Raw genomic sequence first — 18,548 nt, 5'->3', positions numbered from 1 at the left:
CCCCACTTTTTCTCTCCCCAGTCCTTCCGAGACCTTTGGCCCCATTGCTTTCTCCTCAACCGTGCCTCTCCTGCCTGTCTTATATAAGTAGGTAAGTAGGTAACCAAACAATAACAGAGACCAAACAAAAAGAAAACAAAGATTGGAAGAATAAGAGAGAGAGAGAGAGAGAGAGAGAACAAGAACATACATAATTCAAGGTTTGCCCTCCGACTTTTATGACTGTCTCTCCCACCTGGTCCTGGGGGAATTCGGGAGCTGCCCCTCCTAGCCGGAAGTCTATCTTGGGGACTCTTCAGAGGCTTTGTGGCTTTGCTTTTCTCCCACAGCTGATCTATCATGCTCCCGTCTTGGTTTGCCCCCCTGCTGGGGGTTCAGACTGCGCTAACACCCCACTGTGTGTCCCAGTATTGTCGTCTTTTGCAGTATGCGCCAGTAAGGGGACAACATGTCTTGAGCTTTTGTTGGCCCTACAGTCCTCTCTGTGCCTTAGCAGCTCCACGCAGGGACGTCGTCCTCCAGGCTTGGTGTGCCAATATGGGGTCTAAACCATTCCTTTCTTTTTCCTTCTTGGTTTGTTTCCATGTGGGTGTGGCATGCCAGCCCCTTCCCCAACCTATAGGTTTAGTGTTGTTCTCTGTAGCACATACTTCTATGGAGGGGGCTAGTTTTGCTCTGATTGGGGCTATCCATGTAGCACAATCTTTTCTTGCATTTTTCCATGTGGTTACATTGCCCTCTGGGTTTGGTGCACCATGGTGGGATCTACATGAACACTTCAATTCTCTCCCCCTGGGTGGGTTAGTACCCTGCTCCCCCCATGCCATCATCTCCCCCTCCCTCTCACTCCCTTTGATTCCCTCCTCCTCCCCACTTTCTTCTTATTTGTTTTAGAATAACATGTACCTCCTTGAGTTTGTCCTACCTCCACCTGACAGCCTGTATCTCAACCTGTACAGTATGAGATAAATGGATTTTCTTCTATACCTATTGTGCTGATTACACTTGTGAAACTCTGTCCAGGTATTTTCCCCACTTTCTCAGGGGTTAACTGCTTTCCTCGTTTTGCGGGCTAGGAGGGTATTGTAGATTTTAGTAATAAGTCCTTTATCTATTGTGTCATTGCTAAAAATCTTCTCCAAGTCTGTGGGTTCTCTTGCTACTCTCTTGGTGAAATCTTTCTACACACACAGATGTTTTATTCTTAGAAGAACCCACTTGTTGATTTGAGGCTCACCTGTGTGTGTACTGTTCCCTAATGCAGTTAGTCTATGAATTCCCTGAGCCAAGCTTCTTAGATTTGTCCTGATTCCTTCATTGATGATGCTGATAATTTGGGGGTTTACTTCTAGGTCTGTGATCCACCTTGAGTTTGTTCTTGTGCATGGGGTGAGGTACATACCTCGTTTCAACTTTCTACAGGTGGATAGCCATTGCTTCCAGAACCACTTGTAAAACAGGGCCTCCGCCTCCCACTTTATACCTTGCGGGCCCTTGTCGAAGATCAGGTGTCTATAGGCTGAGGGTTTTATTTCTGGGTTCTTTTTCATTGGTCTGAGTATCTTCATTATGCCAGTACCATGCTGCTTTTACCCCTGTGACTGTGTAGTAGGTATTAAAGTCAAGTAAAGTGAGCCCTGTGACTTTTTCCTTCTTGAGGAGTTCTCTGCTAATTCTGGGCTTCTTCTCTCTCCATAGGAAATTGGTATTCGGCTTTTCCAATTTTTGAAGAAAATTGTTGTTATTTGAATCAGGATAACATTAAACTTATATAGTGCCTTGGGTACGATTGACATCTTTACTATATTGAGTTTTCTGATCCAGGAACATGGGATATTCTTCCATTTGTGGAAGTCACTTTTTGATAGTACGGTCCTGTCGTTTTCCCTGTAAAAGTCTTTGTTTATTTCTTTGTTTTTGTTAAATATATCCCTAGATATTTCAATTTGTTTGTGGTTATTGTGAGGGGTACTGACTTTTTGATCTCCTCTTCCATGTTCTTGTCTGATATATAAAGCAAATCGACTTTTTTGGTTGATCTTTTGTGCTGCCACTCTTCCATAGTCTTCTATCACTGCCACTACTCATGTAGTGGAGCTTTTGGCATTTTCAATTTATAGAACCATGTGGTCTGCAAATATAGTGATCGTTTCACTTCCTCCGTTCCCAGCAGAAGCCCCAATGTCCTTCCACAGTTGTATTTTATTAGCTAGGACCTCCAGTATGATGTTGAATAGAAGTGGGGGCAAGGGGTATCCTTGTCTGGTCCCTTTTTTTCAGTGGTATTGTTTTCATCTTTTCTCCATTTACTATGATGTTGGCTGTTGGGTTTTCCCTGATACCTTGTATTAACTTGAGGAATTTTCTTTCCATTCCTATCTCCTTGAGTGCCTTAATTAGGAATTGGTGTTGGATGTTGACAAGTGCTTTTTCTGTGTCTCTCAATATTATCATGTGATTCTTATACTTTTTCTTCATAGTGTGGTGTATACTATTGATAGATTTTCAGATGTTAAACTATCCCTGCATCCCTGGAATAAATCCCACCTGATCATGGTAGATGATATGTTTTATATACCTTTGTATTATATTAGCCAATATTTGTTAAAGATCTTTGCATCTATGTTCATTAGAGATTTCAGTCTGTAGTTCTCTATTACTGTGGGATCCTTGCCCTGTTTGAGTATCAATGTTATACTGGCTTTATAGATTGAGTTCATCCTTTTGATGCTTTGGAATAGTTTTTGGAGGATCAGTGTCAGCTGTACCCTGTATGCTTGGTAGAATTCTCTTGTGAAGCTGTCTGGCCTGGGAGCTTTTTTTGTTGGTACTTTCTTGATAACCATAACTATTTCTTCTTTTGCTATGGGTCTGTTGAGGTTCTTGACCTCTATCTTAGAAAATCTAGGGAGGGACAGGAATTTGTTCATATCTTCTACATTGTTGAATTCATTGCAATACAGACTTTCATTGAACTTTGTGATTGGCCTTTTAATCTCGTTGCATTCTGTTGTGATTTTCCCTGTTCCATCCCTCATTCTGGCTATTGATGTTTGCTCACTCCTACCCTTGGTTAGGCTTGCCAGCATTCTGTCAATTCTGTTGATCATTTCAAAGAACCAGCTTTTTGCCATAGAGATTTTTTCATTGTTCTCTTGTCTTCCTATTCATTTAACTCTACCCTGAGTTTTATTATTTCTTTTCTTTTGCTATCAGAGGGGTTGTTCTATTGACTATGTTTAAGTCTCCCTTCCTTTTTAATATATGCACTCATTGCTTTCAAGCTACCTTTGATAACCACTTTTGCAGTATCCGATAGGTTTTGAAATGTTGTAGTTTCATTATCATTAAATTCTAGAAACTTCCCAAGCTCCTTTCTAGTCAGGGCCAGTACCCATTCATGACACAGAAAATCATTATTCACCCTCCAATTGTTTACCCTTCTTTTTCTGGTCATCCTTTTATTGGTCTCCAGCTTTATAGTGTGGTGATCTGAGAATGTTTGAGTAATCCCCATGTGTTTGAATTTACTTAGGCTCAACTTATGCCTGAGCATTTGATCTATCTTGAAAATGAGCCATGTGGACTTGAAAAGAATGTGAATTTTTTGAATTTTGATGGGAAACTATAAAAATCTATCAGGTGCCGTTGCCTAATTGCAGTGTCTAGCTCTGTAGCCTCCTTGCTGAGCTTCTTTTCCAGTGATCTGTCTTTCTCTGATATCAGTGTATTAAAGTCACCTACTATGATTGTTGATTGTTTGATTTCTTTTTTCATCTTTTGGATAGATTTTTTTCATGAATGCTGCGGGTCTCTCGTTAGATGTGTATATATTTATTATGCTCACTGGTTCTTTGTCTCTTTTTATGGTTTGCACCTTGAACTCAATTTTGTCAGAGATTAGGATTGCAACCCCTGCTTTTTTTAAGTTGCCATTTGCATGCTATATTTTCTGCCAGCCTTTTATTCTTAGCATATTTTTATCTGTGAGCTAAAGCTGGATGGTTTACTTTTTCTGAGCCAGTCTGCTTGCCTTTGTCTTTTAATGAATGAATTGAGGCCATTGACATTTATAGTTATTAACATGATCTGTGTATTCATTGCTGTCATCTCATGTCTTTTGTGTTGGTGCTTTTTGTTTTCCTGTCTCTCTTCATATCATTGTGCTGTGTTTGTATTGGGAGCTTCATTCTGGCCTTCTTTTTCCTCTGAGACCATGTTAGATTGGTAATTGCTATTGGTGTATTGGCTTCTTGGTAGAGTTGGGCTATATGGTGGTCTCCTGCTTGTGCTTGGTGGATGTTGGTCTTCTAACCATAGTGAGCCAGCAAGGATTTTTCACAGGATTGGGTGTTTTATGGCATATTCTTTGAGTTTTTCCTTTTCCTGGAAGACTCATATCTCATCATCTAGCTTAATAGATAGTTTGGCAGGGTAAAGGATTCTTGGAGGGGCATTTTTGTCTTTCAGTTTTTAGAAGATGTTAGTCCACTCTCTTCTCTTCATGCTTTCTGCTGATAGGTCTGAGCATGTTTTTACCTGAGCACCATTATATGTGACTGTCTTTTTCTCTTGCTTCTCTTAAACTTTTCTTTTCCTCGAGGCTGGATAATTCAACTATTATATGCCTTGGTGAGTTCTTCCTGGGGTTTAATCTAGTTGGTATCATCTCTGCTTCCTGTACGGGTGTCTGATTCTCATTCATTAAGGTGGGGAAGATTTCTTCCAGAAATTCCCTTGCTAAATTAACTGTTAACTCCTTCATCGTGTCTTGTCTTGGTAGAGCCTTTATTTGAATATTGTACCTATTCATAGCATCTATCACTGATCTCAGGTTTTCTTTCACTTCTTTGATTGTGTTGTTTGGCTGTCTTTCCTATTTGGTGAAGTCGGCCTGCTTGTCTTTGAAATGGCTGGTGCAATTCTCAGCCTCTTCAAGTCTGTTCACAAGATCCTTTATTTTGTGTTTTGCTTCTGCTATCTCATGCATTAGCTCTTGTATTTCTCTTTGGTGCATGGACTTCATCCACTCTATCGTGGACTTCTCCTCTATCATTGTATCTTTATTCTGCATTGCTCCTCTTGTCTCCTGTATTACTCCAAGTAGCCTTTTGAAGGTTTCTTTTTTTTTTGCACATCCATGTCTGCTTCTTCTATAAGCATCATTATCTCCACTGTTGCATTTTGTCTTTCTTGTTTTATTGTTGAGGATGTTGTGATATGTTACCATTTGCATGTCATTTTTGAAGAACTAAATGTCATGTTTCTCGGAGACCAAGGGACCCTGGGCTCTTTCTCTATGTGACTTATACAAATGTTCTCAAGGACTTGCTGTGGCCCACTCTAGTTGTGAGTCAGATGGCTATTAGGAAGTGTGCCACAGCAACTGAATGGACGATGGCCGTGGGGGGCAAAGATATTGGGGTGAGGTTGGTGACTGTAGGGTTGTCCCTGGGCTGAGCTGGGGCAGGCCTGAACCTTGGCATTCCGTTGGGTCTGGGGTGTCAGACACAGATTTTCAGCCTTTCAAAGAGTGGTAGGGTCTGTTGGCTTTTCCCATTTTTTTAAAATGTTAAAACCGCTAGGCTGTGCTCTGAAGACTAGCTCTGGATACTTTGTTATGTTAAAGGATGCTAATCGACAGAGGTCTTCAAGTTTACATTCAAAGTTACAGAGAGGACCACAGCCTAAAATTGAAAGTGTGTTTGCATAGAAAAAAATTTATTTTCCCCTTTTACAAACTGTGCTGCAGGAGACGCTGATGGGTGGCTGATGAGCTAGGGTCATGGCAGCGGAGGCGGGTGTCCAGGGCAGGGTGGACAACCTGAAGGTTAGCTCTGTTTGGGGTGGGAGTGATCTGCTCCTGGCTAGAGGCACTGTAGACAGGTTGATGGGTGGGAAAGAGGATCCAGCTGTGTGTGTCAGCTTAGCACTTTTCTCTGAAGCTCAGAGAACAGAGGATGGGGGAGCGCTTGGCAGGGCAAGGAAAAGGTAGAGAGGAGAATGCTAATCTTGGAAGAGGGATCCTGCAACAGGCATTGGGTGGACACTATGTCATTTGGGTTATCAAACCGGGGCTGTGGGAGCCTCTGCTGAGCAGCTGGCAAGCTCAGGGCACTGTGACCAGGGCACAATGCTCTAGGGTGGTAGCCACAGTCAGGATCTGAACAGCACCAGCAGCATGGGCCAGATGGATTAGTTCCTCTAGTAGCTTCTGGTCCCTGGGACTTAGGAGTGCGTGCAGGAAATGGAGTGGAAGTCAGATCCTGGTTCAGGGAAGTGCTCTGAGCTGTTGCAAAGGTTAACTGAGAACTCCTGCTCAGCCCTAACTCTCCCCACTCACTGATCACCATGGAGCTCCCAGCATGAGCTGCCTACATGGTTGCCATCTTGCTGGCAGGCTGCAACTGATTTTAATAATTCATTTTAACCCAATAACTAATCCAAATAATATAGCTGAAAGAAACTTGATGGCACAAAGTGGGTCAAAGCTTGGGCTAACTGCAAGATTAGTGGCTCAAATCTACCAGTTGCTCCAAGGGAAAAAAACGATGCTGTCTGCTCCCTTAACAATTTGCAATCTCTGAAAACCTAAGTAGCATTCTATTCTAACCCATGAAATGTTTCACATTCTTTTCAATGTATGAAATCTAAAAATCTGGTGTGCATCTTATACTTATGTTATACATCTTATACTTATGTTGTTATTAGATGCCCTCCAAATTAGATGTCAATTCCGAATCATAATGTCTCTATGTACAACCTAATACCCATTGCTGTGCCACACTCATTTCCTTTATACTTATCCTCTAATCCCTTATATTTGTGGCACAATTCAATTCAAACTAACCAAATTTTTAGTGCTCAAGAGCCACACACGGTCAGTGTCAGTGTCATCGAAAGGAGTAAATCAAATACAGAATGTTTTCATGTAAATTTGTTCTCACCTTATCCCGGAAAAGTACATTTTAGTTCTAGGAAAAGAAAGGCTGTGGCTACAGCTAAAAGAACTATTTTACTAATTTGTATGGAATATCAGCTTTGTCACTGCTGCTATTGTTAGGGACAAACCTCAATCTGACACACAGTGACCACAGGGAACAGATTAGAATTGCCCTGTAGGATTTTCTTGGCTGTAATTTCTCCCAGAACAGATTACTAGATTTTTCTCCTATGGAGCCATTGGGGAAGTTACAACAGCCACCCCTGCAATTTAACAGCAGAACTGGCAGCAAAGTATGATACACAGTAGGACAATTTGATGTTCATTGGATAATAGGAAAAGACTAAAACATCCACAGAACATTGACAAGACTCATGACATCAGTCTCTGTGCTCTATGAGTATGCATGATGCTGTTCCTAGGAGCATCTTAAATAGGTTCTGACTCACATCGATCCTATGCATGATATAATGAAATGTTGCCTGGTCCTCCACCATCCTCACAATGGTTATTGTTTTGAAGCCCACTGTTGCAGCTACTGTATCACCCCAGCTCACCAAGAACCTTTCTCTTTGTCACAGACCCTTAATTTTCCAAAGGACAATATTCTTTTCCAGCGACTGGTCTCTCCTGATAACATGCTCGAAGTATGGCAAATGAAAACTCATCATTTGCATTTCTAAGGAGTAATCTGGCTGTACTTCTTTCATGATATTTTTTGTCCTCTGGTAGTCCATTGTACTTTCAATATTCTTCACCAGCATTATAATTAAAAATGCATTCAATCTCCTTGGCTTCTGTATTCATTCTAAAGTTCACAGGTACATGAGGCATTGACATTTTTAAAGGCGAGGCACATCTTAGTTAACAAAATGGCATTCTTGCCCTCAACACTTCAAAGAGATCTTTTGCAGTGGGTTTGTTCAATGCAATCTATGAGATCATTAGTGTTCTATGAGATCATTAGTGTTCAATGTATCAAATCTGTTCTTGAGATATTCTATAAATTCAAGTGTGATGTATTCAGAGTAACATTTTAGCACTCATGGGCATTGTATTTTCATTCTGGTTCAACCTGAATTTTCATATGAACAATTTGTGATTTGTGCCCCAACTTGTTTTGAGTTATGATATTAAGCCTCTCCATCATTTCTTCCCACAGATTTTTATCAGTTTGATACCCTTGTGTTGCATCCGTTGAAGTCTAGTGTCTAGTTTCTATTCTTGATTTTGAAAAGGGTATCTGCAATGCAGGTGCTTTGTAAAATCCTATCACTTGATCTCTAGCTTCTTTTCTATCACCAATGCTGTATGTTTCAGTTTCTAATTCATACTCCCTGTTTCCATCATTCACATCCCAATCTCCAGTAATTATCAGTGCATCTTGGTAGCATGTTTGATCAGTTTTAGACTGAAGTATTCGGTAGAATTCTTCAATTTCTGCATCACTCGCTTTAATGCTTGGTGCATGTGGTGTTACATAATTTCATGTTAACTTGGGATGTCATAATGTCATGTTATAGGGGTGGAGTCTAACCTGTCATTCAGGTCGCAGCCTGATTGAAGCCTCCTTGTGAGTGTGGCCTTTTTGTGAGAATTCTGGGAGTTTCCTTTGTTTCTCCCTGGAGGTGAGACTTTTTTTTTCTTCTCTCTCTCTCTGTCTATCTGTCTCTCTCTCTCTCTTTCTCTCCTACACATTCCTGTTGAAAAGCCACACAGAACCACGATGAGGGCAACCCGGACCTTGGAGATGTGTCCAATGTCATTGGATCCGCAAGACTTTCCATCTACCAGTCTGTGGTCTTCTTGCATTTGGCATAATTGCATGTGCTGCATTAGTCTGAAGAGGAATTCAAGGGCTAATATCAGACTTGTGGGTTAATATTGAACTTGTGGACTTGATCTGGACTGGGTTGGGATGCTTTATTAATGCATAATTACTTCTTGATATGAAGTTGTCTCTTATACATATATTAGTTTCAATGAATTTGTTTCTCTGGTCAACCCGGTCTAACACAGTGCGTGAATTCTAATAGCAGTTGTTGACTTAAGTTGAGATCTCTAGAGAAGCACACCAGTGAAGTTTATAAATGTATATATAGAAAGAAATCTGTATCCAATAAATAATCACTTAGTTGTAGCTGTGGATAAATTCAATTCCAGGCATGTTACTACCCTGTTTTCCTGAAAGTAAGACAGCCCCCGAAAATAAGACCTACTTATAGTTTTGCCTCTCACTGAAATATAAGGCATCCCCAGAAAATAAGACCTCCCCGAAAATAAGGGTTTGGATTGTTATGATGATGTTCCAGAAGATGATGACTTGACTGTCATTGAATAAATGAGTAAATGTACCATAGAACATTGCACATGGAAATAATGATAATAACAAGAAATTCTTGATACTGTAGGATTCACAGTTTGTCTGGTTATGCTGGTTTGTGATGACAACTACTACCGTACCGTACACAGGTAATACATTTCCTTTTTTCTTTTTGTTCAACGATAAATGTGTACCATATCCTTCTTCATGGAAAAATATGACATTCCCTGAAAATAAGATCTAGTGCATCTTTGGGAGCAAAAATTAATATAAGACACTGCCTTATTTTTAGGGAAACAGGGTAGTAAAGTGAAAGTGAGGTGGACGTAAAGCATTTGCTGAGACCAAGGATTGCAACTCTTGGTATGGATGGAAAGTAAATGTAAAGAGAAAAAAAAATCCTCACAACTGGACCAGTAGGTAGCATCATGATAAACAGAAAATAGACTTCAAGTTGTCAGGGATTTCATTCTGCTTGGATCCACAATCAATGCTCATGAAGTAGCAGTCAATAAATAAAACAATCAATTGCATTGCATTCGATCAATCTGCTGCACAAGAAACCTTTAGAGTGTTGCAAAGCAAAGACATTGCTTTGAGGACTAAGGTGCGCCTGATCTAAGCCAGGGTACTTTCCATGGCCTCATATGCATGTGAAAGTTGGCCATTGAATAAGGAAGACTGAAGAAGAACCTGTGCATTAGAATTATGGTGCTGGGGAAGGACATTGGAAGTGCTATAAACTGCCAAAAGAATAAATAAATCTGTCGTAGCATAAGGACATCCAGAATCCTCCTTAGAAGCAACAATGGTGAAACTTCATCTCACATGCTTTGGACATGACCGAGACCAGTCCCTGGGAAAGGGCAATATGCTTGGTAAACTAGAGGGGCAGTGAAAAAGAGAAAGACCCTCAACAAGATGGACTGAAACAATGGCTCTGTGTTAGTCTGGGTACATTAGATAAACAAAACCACAGAAAATCATATGTATAAGAGAAAGTTTTATATAAAGGGTAAATGCACATCAAGAAAACATCCCAACCCAGTGCTGCCTAAGCCCACAAGTCCAACATTAACCCATATGTCCAAAACCAATCCACAAAGTCCTCCTCCATCTCAGAAAACACTTGCAATGATGCTGACTGCAGGAGGAAAGCCGAATCAGTGAATGTGTAAGCATCTCAGCACTCACAGGGGTCTGCACATGGCTGCTCCAGCACCCATGGCTGCATCGGGGTAGTTCCATGCAGCTTCTCCTTGGGGATGTCTTGCAGAAAGTGAGCCTTGCAAGCTGAAGCAGGGAACTGGTTAAGGCAGCTGCATCCTGGTGTGACCATCACAAAGTAAGAGACCAGAGAACTAGAAAGAGAGGCTCATGGAGCCATTTATCTCTCTGCCCTTCAATTAACCCCACATGTGTTTATTGGCCAGGTTAGCACAATAAACTAACAACCTCAGACTCCTACAGAAAAGACCAATTTGAGCATGGCTCTGGACTGGGCAGTGTTTTGTTCTCTTGTACATAAGGTCACTACAAGTGACACAGATGCCATGGCACCTAACGACAGCAACAATGCTGAGGCTGTAAATCATTGTGGATACCATTTTTAATGACTTCTAATTCTTCCTAGATATGTACTTTGAAAATTTAATGTTCTGTTTACCAATGGATGATAGCAACTGTCTCTTCTCCCTTTGAGTCATGCCCCATCAGCAAGGAAAGATCCTGAAAACATTTCTCCTTATGTGTTATAATGGTGAACTCTACCTTGAGGAGGAAGAGCTTCCTCGATCCTATTTTAATGCCTTCTAAACTGAGGGTCCCATTATCTGACACAATAGCAGAAAATACTCTGCTGCTATTCATAATATTTTCAATGACTAATCCTTCAGAATGAATTGTCTATTTCTTCTTGCTAGTCTGTTCATAATCTGGAAGCTACCCTGAAACCTTTTTACTCTGTTGATATTTGAAATAATGGTGGCATACCTTCTGCACCATAGTAACAAGCAGTCACCACAGTATGACTGTGGGAAATGAACACTGAGGGAAATATGACTAGGACTATATTCCCTAACTTATAACAGAGGAAATCTGGAAAGTTAGTATTCCACGGTAGCAAAGCCACCATTTTATCTCCCTATAGAAGACATCCTTTTGCTATCTTCTCCTGATGTGTCAGCCAGCCTCCCTTATACCTTCCCCCAATGCAGGTGCTAGGTTTCCTCACCTGTGAGCTCAGGGACCTTAGTGTAGTTACCACCCACCTGTGACATATGTAACTACTGAATAGGCATGTCTTATGGCTACCTATAAATATCTCAAGAGAGTAAAGATACTTCCTCTCTCTTCTCCCACCTCCACGTGGACTACCAATAGGAGCTGAGGTGAGCATGCTACCAGACATGTGTCTGACTCCTTCATTTTATTGGCTCTCCTATCTTTCCTATCCTCTATCACTTTACAATGACCATTCTATATTATCGCTGTACAATTGTGCCTTTAGACCCTCCATTTTTCAGAGGCTGGCTTCCTCTGATATATGACAAAATGTCAGACGAGTGGAGATACTTGAGTTGTAAGTGAAAAATATGAAACCAATAAATCAAAGCTATTGACTTCCAGCTTATTACAACTCAACACGGACCCATGTGTTACAGAGCATAGGGTTTTATTGGGTGTTATCTTTACAGAGTAGCCCACCAGACCTTTCTTCCACAGAACCACTGAGTAGGTTTAAGCCGCCAACCTTGAGATGCATGCTGTTGTTAGTGCTGGGTGCTGTCAAGTCATGTCTGACTCATGTACAACAGAAGGAAACACTGTCTGGTCCTGGCCCATTCTCATGATAACTGTTACATTTTATTCCATTTCACAGCCACTGTGTCAGGCCATCTCATCAAGGGCCTTTCTCTTTTTTTGTTGCCCTTCTACATTACCAAGCACGGTGTCCTCCTCCGGGGGCTAGTCTTTCCTGATAACTTGTTTGAAGTACATGAAATGAAGTCTTTACATCCTTACTTCCAGAGAACGTTCTGACTGTAGTTGTTCCAGGACAGATTTGTTCCGTCTTTTGATAGTCCCTGACACTTTAAATATTCTACATCAGCACTGTATTTCAAATGCGTTAATTCTTATTGTATCTTCTTTATTTAGATTAATATTCTATCACAAACCATGTGAGCCACAGAGCTTCCTACATGGATAATAGGAACAAATAAATAATTTAGTGCTTCTGGTGATCTTACTAAATCTGATTTAGAATAAGTTGCTAATAAACTATTTATTCATCCATTAATCAAAAAAATGTTTTCTGAGCTTCTTATATTTTCAGGCTTTAACTTAGATGCTGGTGATTTAGTAATATTAAACCAAACAAGGAACATTCCTATTTTCCCAAAACTTATGCTCTATGATGACAAATAAATTGTTAGTGATATCAAACATTGGTAGGATTAGATAGTTTCAAAAAAAGAAGACGTACATAGTACACCAATGCCCTATGGATGCAATTACCTTTCTGTGGTGACATTTAATTCAAATATATGAACTTGAACTGTGATAGGACAAGATGTCTTTTTAGCATTTCAGAACATGTTTGGGTAAAGTCAGGAAGAGATAGTTGAACGTAAATGCTTGTTCTTAGAAAGGAGATAACTTTTAACTTGGTCTTATATTTCAAGTTGAAATTTCAAGTCACCCAATCACACAATCTTAGAGCAGGCCTTAGCAGACCTCCTAATCTAAACCTAGGCATGTTAAAAACACTATTAACACAGTACCTTGAACAGTGACTAATGCATATCTCATGTTAATAAAGGCTTCTCTACATTTATTTTTTTTCAGTTGTCCACTCAAATAAGCTAAGGGACTGGTACTTCACAATAAAGGTAGAAAGATGGGTCATGTTCTCCATTTATTAATTTATAATGAAACCACTTCCTCAAAAACCATTGGGAAATGGCTTACACTAGATGACAGATCTGGATGCTATTCTTTTTATAGAACCAAACAAGCCATTGAATTCTTGAATGTTTGTCCTAGCTTACTAGTTCCTCTATAGCAGAAATGTCACAAGTATGTATGAATAGAAATTAATTTTCTTGCAATTTAGGTGACTAGATTTTGAATTTAGGGTAACACACATTAAGCCCTAAGCTACTAACTGAATAGTTGGTAGTTATAACATGCTACCCCCCTACACACACACACACACACACAATGGAACATTGATGTAATTGACCCCATCTGTAATGACTACAGCCTTCCATGAAAGATCCTTGGCATCTAATTGAGGGTTCATGAAGTAGGGAAGCTGATTGCATAACTTTATAATGGCATTTCCAAAATAACTGAGACACCAAAAGCAGTGGCCTACTTTCTTGGGATCTAGATCTACTTGTCATAGTTATTCTGTTGAGTGTTTTGAATCAGCTTTTATCTTTAAGTTTGATATGACCAATTATTTGGAAGTTTAGGGTTCAAGAAAGTACATAATTTGTTCAAAATTTTAAAAAAAGGTGATCTGCTCTTAGAGTGATCTTTTATATTTATCCGCTATATTCTTTACAGAAATTACAAATGTGTATTACCATACTTAGCACAAAATGACACAATAGCAACCTCTAGTTTTCTTTACCTAAAGTACCAATTTGAGATTTATGTCTTTACTTAATGGGTAGATATAACAAAATGGAAGTTGAATATTAGTAATTAATCTTGATTCATAAACTGTTTCCTCCATTGTGCATCTTACATAGATTTTTGAAACCTCGCATTTTCACCATTATCTTAGATTAAGGATTTTGTTAATTTGAGAGGATAGCGGATACAATACTAAAATACGTGGGAGAAATCCAAGACAGCTGATGAATTTGTCAACAATTTTGAATGACTTCATTGAGTGTGATATTTTTTTTTTCAGTAATGCTTTGCAAGAGTTGTAACATAATATGGTGTAAAGATAGAGGGGTCATTGACTACTATCTTCTTTAGACCTGCATGTATACAGTTTCTTCTAAAATATTTTATGTGTTGGATGGAGTTGCTGCCTGATTGGAACATCTGTTAGGTGTTCTGGGGTAAACTCTTCATTCGCTCACACAATGGAACCATGACATAGTTCACTTTACACTGAGGTGAAGATTCTATCGAGTACATCATGAACTTCACATGTTTCATTATTTATCAGGGTCCTTCAGGGTCTTGAGTGCTAATGGAACTTGCCAGACATAAGCCTTGCGCTTTTAACTCTTCAGTCATGTGTGCTAAGGTAGCAGAATTAAAAGTAAAAACTAAAGATGTAAAAAGTAAAACAGCATACAAGTGGGCCAAAACATTCTTTTGGCTCAATGGGTCAACAGAATTCCATTTATTATCTGACTTTCTTATTGTAATGAGAGAGTTTTTTCAGGTAAAAGAATCTACTGTTTTGTCCTCTTGTATTTTTTTATCAATTCAGTAAAATCAAATCACAGATAAGGAAATCATTTCAAACTCATCTCTGGTTGTGTATATGTGTGTGTGTGTGTACTCTCGTACATCACTCCCATAAAATGACGTCACAGATGAACAGTAAGGTGAAAATTATTTGAAACCAGTTTTGCTTTGTTCTGTTTCTCAACCAATAATATTTCCAGAAGTAATTTCAGTTATTTTCTGCATGACATTTTAGGATATAAATAAGCAATCAATTCGATAATTGGTGTAGTCGTTAGGCACAGTCCAGTCAGTTTGAACTCATAAAAACTTTATGTACAACAAAATGAAACATGATATTGCTGACTTTGCCGTTAGCAGTGCAACTTGTGACCTCCTATGCTTCCAGCACTTCTAAAATTGAGAGTAGAGGGATGTGATTTTTATTTCCTTCCCTATAGTTTTTATACTGCCAGAAGCATAGCAAGAATGCTCCTTGCAAGTGAGGATGATGAGACTTCATCTCATCTGCTTTAGAGATGTTATCAAAAGGGACCAGTCTCCAGAGGACGACATCAAGCTTGGCAAAGTATAAAGTCCACAGAAAAAGGAGAGCTTCACTGAGAAGTATTGACATCCTGGCTACAACGATTGGTTCAAATATAGGAATGGGCGTGAGGATGGTGCAGGACCAGGCAGTGTTTCATTCTGTTGGATACAGGGTCGCTACGAAGCAGGAGTGGTTCAATGTCACCTAACAATGTCATACTTTTTGCACTTTTAATGTACATTAATTTCTTTTATAATTGAAGAAAGAAAACTATTAGGATATTCTGTAATTATCTCTCCAAAATGTTACCCCTCTTATGATGATCTTTACAATGGTGTTATAAATCATTCTGTATATTCTTGGTTCATGTTAAACCAAAAGAATATTCATTTTTTTAACATTCACTGCTGACATTCATTCCTGACTTGGACTCTTAATATTTGAGGCTGGCTCTCCAGATCCTCCTTTCCGAAGCCTCAAGTAGACTTTGTTGATGACTGAGAAGGTTGAAATATGTTGCCATGAATCCAACCGTCTGTCTTTATAGCACAACGGATTTTCAATTTGACGAAAAATGTAATAATACTTTCTGAATTTATTCTTAATTTCATTGTTTTTCTATTAACTCCTCTCTTATTATGTCCTATCTTATATGGCATTACTGAATATCACATTCACTAGAAAATTTAATGTCTCTCAATGTTGTAAAATCAATTTCAGATAGATTCAGAGGAAAATAGACTTTCAGCTAGTTGTTTCAGCCATCTGTGTTTGCTCGTACTTGTGGACTGCTCTAGCATAATGATAAAGTAGGCAAAGTTGCTCATTAGTGGCCTTCTGGGTTATTGTTTTTTTTAACTCAGTGACATCACTATGTTTCCAGCGATTCAGAATTTCCCTAATGAAGCCAACACCTTTCAGCTTTACTCCTTGACCAACGTCTCAGAAGCTATATTTTGCTTCTTTCAACTCCTGTCAAAATGTACGTGTTACATAATCTCATGGGACCATTGATTTTTGCAGGCCACGTTGCCAGAGCTAAGCAGATGAGCCAATTCAAGCTAACTTGTTAAAAAACAAAACAAACAACAACAAAATGGCTGTTTCCGTATTTCTTTTCTTTTCCCATGAATATTGAATACATGGAAACTTTATCAGTATCTGTTTTAATGAAGACAATATGTTTAATCAAAGAATTTAACTTAATAATGGAAATTTCAGATAAAAGAAAGGAAACTCATGGACCAGAGATAAATGATCATTTTGCTTTGAGGAAAAGATAATTCTGTAATGAATCTCAAGTTATGGAAAGAAAAGTTCCTTTATATCTTCATCTATCTATTTATACCTACGTTAAATATGTAACATACGGTCATAAGATGCAGATCCAAACCAGAAGGCCTGTCTCAGCTGCAAACTGCCTCTGCCTCTTTTCAAGATGAGCCATCAATGATTGTTTCTATATATGAAAGTAAGTTAAAAACATTAACCAGGCTTTATATCTATGAGGCTTAGTTTAAAAGTCCTAGGGTTCTAATTCATATATGTAACTGTTTACTCAAAACAAAATGTGTTTAAATATGCCTCTGTGATCAGTGGTGTGATGGAGTGAAATTTTTAAATATTACTCTTCCACCCAAGTCTCTGTAGTTCCCATCAAATGATTTGGTGGAGCTATGCAAATTGAGTGTTTGCAACACTAATGGAAGGGTTTTTGTTGCCAACTACTCTGACTCTATGGTTGAGCCATCATTGAAGCAGCAGTAGCAGAGAAAAAAATCCCAGGACCTTTGGAAGAGCATATTCCAGATCTCTGTGTGAAGTCATGGAGGCTGAGATCCCGGGCACCAGAGACTATGACAAGACTAGGGACAGAGTAAGAGCAGCAGCTCCAAGACTATAGGGCTCTAAGACAAAGAGACAGGCTTCCTGGTCCAGAAAAGCAGAAGCCAAGTGACCCTGCAGCTGAGAGGCTGAGGGCTCCAGAAGACTTAGCTGCTCATTAAAGTGAGGTGTTGCTGTGGACCAATAACTGTATGCTTACTGTTGATCCCGACTTGTGACAACCTATCAACTTCCCTAATAATCCTCCCCCACCACTTGTCTGTCGAACTACTGAGGTGCTGTGTGTATTGCTGTGATGTTGGAAGATGTTTTACTGGTAGCTCAAATGCCAGGAGGGACACCTAACATGAACCGGTTTCAGGAGGGCTTCCAGGGTAAGAACAGACAACGATGAAGGCTCAGATCCCCCCTATGGCATAAGAAGCCACTGAAAATCTTATTAGAAACATTTTCAGATACTGAACTCCTAATGAATGGAAGCAGAACATTTTGAAGTAAGTGCCTGAGGATGGGCCTCTCAGATTTGAGATGTGACTGAGAAGGAGCTGGTTTATCAGAATGGAGTCAATCGTGCTGATGTGACTTGGGTAAAGCCTGTGAGAGAGGAAGGAGCCCTTGGGGTCTTCATTGGCTCATGGGGTATGACTCAAGGTCAGGAGAAAGAGCTGCAAAAATCTGCTAATGATCAGAACTTGGAATACGTGGAGTATGAATCTAGGAAAATTGGAAGTCATCAAAAATGAAATGGAACACATAAAAAGTGACATTATAGGCATTAGTGAGCTAAAATGAGCTTGCATTAGCCATTTTGAATAAAAAATATGATTTGTTGTGCTGAGAATAATACAGTCAAGAACAATGGTGAGGCATTTATTATCAAAATGGACATTGCAAAACTTCATGATAGGATTCTATCTATTTGACTTCACGGACATCTACTTATAAACTTATCATTCAAATTTATGTGCCAACCACAAAAGCTAGTGATGAAAACATTAAAGAATTCTACCAACAGTTAGAAATTGATCAAACATAAAATCAAGATCCATTGATTGGCAATTGGAATGCAGAAGTTGGAGACAAGAGGTAGGAGAAGTACTTTGAAAATATGGTACTGGTGATAGAAATGAAACTGGACATAGCATGATGGAATTTTACAAAACCAATGATTTGTTCACATCAAACACCTTTCTTCAACAACACTAAAGATGGCTATCCACATGGGCTTTCCCAAATAGTGTACACAGAAATTTAATTGACATCTGTGGGCAGAAACAATGGAGAAGTTCCATATCAGCAGCTAAAACCAGACATTAAATATTGTATGATAGCTCTGTTATAAAGAAAAAAATCAAGGCAAAGGTTTTCATACAAAAGAGAACCTGACTTTGGTGGTAAGGCAGGGACGATAAAGCAATAGGCTAGAGCAGGGCCAACAACTGCTGCCTTTCAGCCATATGTGGTTG

The sequence above is a fragment of the Echinops telfairi genome, unplaced genomic scaffold (genome assembly GCF_000313985.2).
Source record: "Echinops telfairi isolate 266 unplaced genomic scaffold, ASM31398v2 ScPeMD7_7420;HRSCAF=8458, whole genome shotgun sequence".
In the NCBI taxonomy this organism is placed as follows: Eukaryota; Metazoa; Chordata; class Mammalia; order Afrosoricida; family Tenrecidae; genus Echinops; species Echinops telfairi.
Note: the sequence above shows the minus strand (reverse complement) of the source record.